Source organism: Tinamus guttatus, unplaced genomic scaffold (assembly GCF_059628265.1).
Source record: "Tinamus guttatus ecotype Peru unplaced genomic scaffold, ASM5962826v1 Tinamus_guttatus_pri_ptg000529l, whole genome shotgun sequence".
In the NCBI taxonomy this organism is placed as follows: Eukaryota; Metazoa; Chordata; class Aves; order Tinamiformes; family Tinamidae; genus Tinamus; species Tinamus guttatus.
Window position 1 is genome coordinate 482,481 of NW_028289063.1, and position 3,264 is coordinate 485,744.

A 3,264-nucleotide genomic window follows, 5' to 3' on the forward strand; every position below is an offset into this window, starting at 1 on the left:
AGTCATACTTAATATTGTTATTGATTGGTGAAAAAGTTTCTCGCTTTCATTTAAAGGTACAGTCAACCGAAAATCCAGAGCGCATGCTCAGTGAGGGGTGGTCGTACCTCGGAGGCGGGTAACTTTTGGGATGGAGGTATGGTTTTCACATTATAATGAGCAAAGTTCAAGCAAAGTTCATCATTTGCCACCTTTGCTGGCTCAGCACCGGACTTGTTATCGTATATCTGTCATTAGACAGCCACTGTGCGGCTTATCAGCAGCCCAGCACAGGGAGTGTAACAGAGTTTGGCCGCGGTGTCTTCACTCCCCTCCATCCTCCGTTACTCCCCTTTGCAGCTGCGAGGAGGGCAGATTGCGTTGCCCAGGGAACCGTGGAGGAGCAGAGTCCGTGCATACAACCATCCTGGAAGTGGCAACTGTGTAGCACCCCAAGCAGGCCTCTGTAATGCCAGAGCTGTGTTAGGCGCTAGTTTTCCTCTCAGTTCCTGCTTTCAAACAATTCTTCCACAAACACTTCTTCCACACTATCCACCCCGTGACTATAGTCACTCAAGCTTCACATGAAGTTGTTTAGGTGTAATATTACATGCCCTAAAGATGATGCAGTTAAGCGAGTGATTGCACATTGGTACATTAGACGGGGGAAGTTACAGGAAAGGCAGGGGGTCTAGCTCTACAAGAATATATATATATACAGAAAATATTGCAGTTACAATAGTAAGTAATGATTATAACAAACTTTGTATCCACCCCGTGACTCCAGTTACCATTGTATATTGAAATTTAGTCTCAAATTAGAGTCTTAGTACTTGGGACATCAATTGGGTCATCCACCTGAAAAGGGGGATAAGCGGTGAACTGAATCATCTTTCTCAGTGAACATCATCACATATTCTATTAAACTTTGGATCCAACCAGTGACACCAAACCTAAACCAACTAAGCACGTTCGCCAGCCAGCTAGTGTTCATTGATTCCCGGAGTTCATGGGTGTCTTTCGCCACATGTCGTATCTTCTCTAATTGGATATCGAGGTCCTGTGTAACGTTAGGGATGTAAATGCAGCAGTCGGTACCGGAGAGGTTTAGGTAGCCACAAAGTCCATTTTGGTGTAACAGCATCAAGTCTAGTGCCATCCGGTTCTGAAGAGTCATTTTTGATGTGGCTTGTAATTGATGATTGAGAAACTGTATACTAGTATCAGTGTCATTAGCTAATTTTTCTACTTGATAGGCTAGCTTTCTTAACCATAATCGCATTTGTAAGACCAAATCCAAAAAAAAAGAAAGTCCTTCCATCTAAGACAGATCCTGGGAAGAGCCTCAAGACTAAACTGTATTTTCTTCTTTCTTATGTTCCACAGAGCCCTTTTTTTTTTCTCAAACCCAAACCTTGTTCTTTTCTCTTTGATCCCAATACATCTCCCCCCAAACATCTTTTAATATGCACATACCTTCTCCAACATTCTGTAACGCATCTAACCATACCTGTGCTAAATATTTAACCCTCATTTATTATTTACTGTGTGCAAACTGGAGCTCCCAGGACCCTAGTCATGATGGGAAGACCCTGGTTTCTTCTCAGTCCTGCCATCCCTCTACATGTCCTGACAGTTCTATTTTTACTGGTTTTGCTTAAGCCATCCAGTGAGATCAGAGAGGAGTCCTCCTCCACATGGGGCACAATGTTGGAAGGCCCAAGGTACACTGGCGTTCAGGTAATCCAGCCCATAAGGAGGTATACATATTGCCATCACTGCAGGCCCAGATCAAACCAGCCGGAGCGTCACCAGAAGCTATACGGCAATCATTACGAGGCACAAAGTCTTCACTTACTGATTTATATTTTATGCTGTGATTATGGCACAGACAGCCCATTTTTAGGGAAATGTAAACTGGCCAATAGTGTCTGACCCAATCGTGTTGTTCCCAATTGGAGCAATTTATCACATTTTGGCAATAGCACAACGCTGACTTGTTTGATACTGAGCCAAAAGAAAATCCTGGGCCAAATGCTGTAAAACCCGTGAAGTCACGGAATTCTCCAAACCAAGAGCAATCTAATTTATGTTTATGTTGAGGGGGGCAATCTTGCCCTCTCTTTGGAGAATAAGGATTCACTATATGGAGTGTACCTGGTGTACTCCACAACCTCAGCAAGCTCCCTGCTATGTCAGTGGGAAGGATACCCATAGGAAGGGGGTCTTCTACAGATTTGGGTAGAGGCAAGCAAGCGGTAATACTAGATTCATTGAGAGCAGTTGCAAACCCCTTTATTAAAGTTAGGGCTAAGTTATCCTTCAAACCATGGGTGGCAGAGTCAGGGACGGATAAGGTTTGTGCGTTGTCACTATGAGCATCTATCTCCTTGATTCCAGTGCACTAAACATATCAAGCCAAAGCATATCTTCCCAATGCAAGTCGTAAATATCGTATTTGCTAATCCTAACTACAGCTCTATAACCCTATTACAAATATCTGATTTACAAATATCAAAACAACACTATGCAGGAAACTAACAATCCCGATGGATACTGAAGATCAGCATAGGAGAGTCCTTGGTTCCAGGTACAATTGTCCAGCATTCCGGGTTTTTGACATCCTGGAAAACAAAAGGAAGAATGCTCGGTCTCTGCCTTGACCGGCACAAATTGGATTATTATTGATTTTGCAAGCATAAACAAACAATTATATTTGGTCAGAAGTCGGGAAGGATCCACCGACTGCTTATGTGGTATATCTTCCCACTAGCATCAGTGGCTTCCCAGGCACATAGTCCTTGAGGTTTAGCCACAATTAAAGGAACACCACCAATAGAGGGCAATTTTGCCATCACAGGCTGTCCCACCTGCATTTGAATAGGTGTATGCTTTTGTGACTCTGAGGGCTCTGATAAGGTGGGAGCAGGTGGTCCTGTGGGACAGAAAGCTTGTATTTTGGGGCTTCCATAAGTTCCCCATCTGTTATTTACTGTGTAGACTGCTTGGGATAGCCACAGATCCCAGTTAGGCTGTGACACTTTTGCATGTTTCTTAATCATGCCATTGACTCTTTCCACTATACCATTAGCTTGGGGATAATAGGGAGTGTGAAACACCCATTTTATTCCTTCTTGTTTTGCCCAACCTTGCACTACAGTAGCAGTGAAGTGACTGCCATTATCACTTTGTATGCACTCTGGTGCTGGGAGGCTACTAAACCAGTCCTGCAGGGTTTTCACAGTATTCTCACCAGTGGCTGCACTTACTGCCGTAGCCATGGTT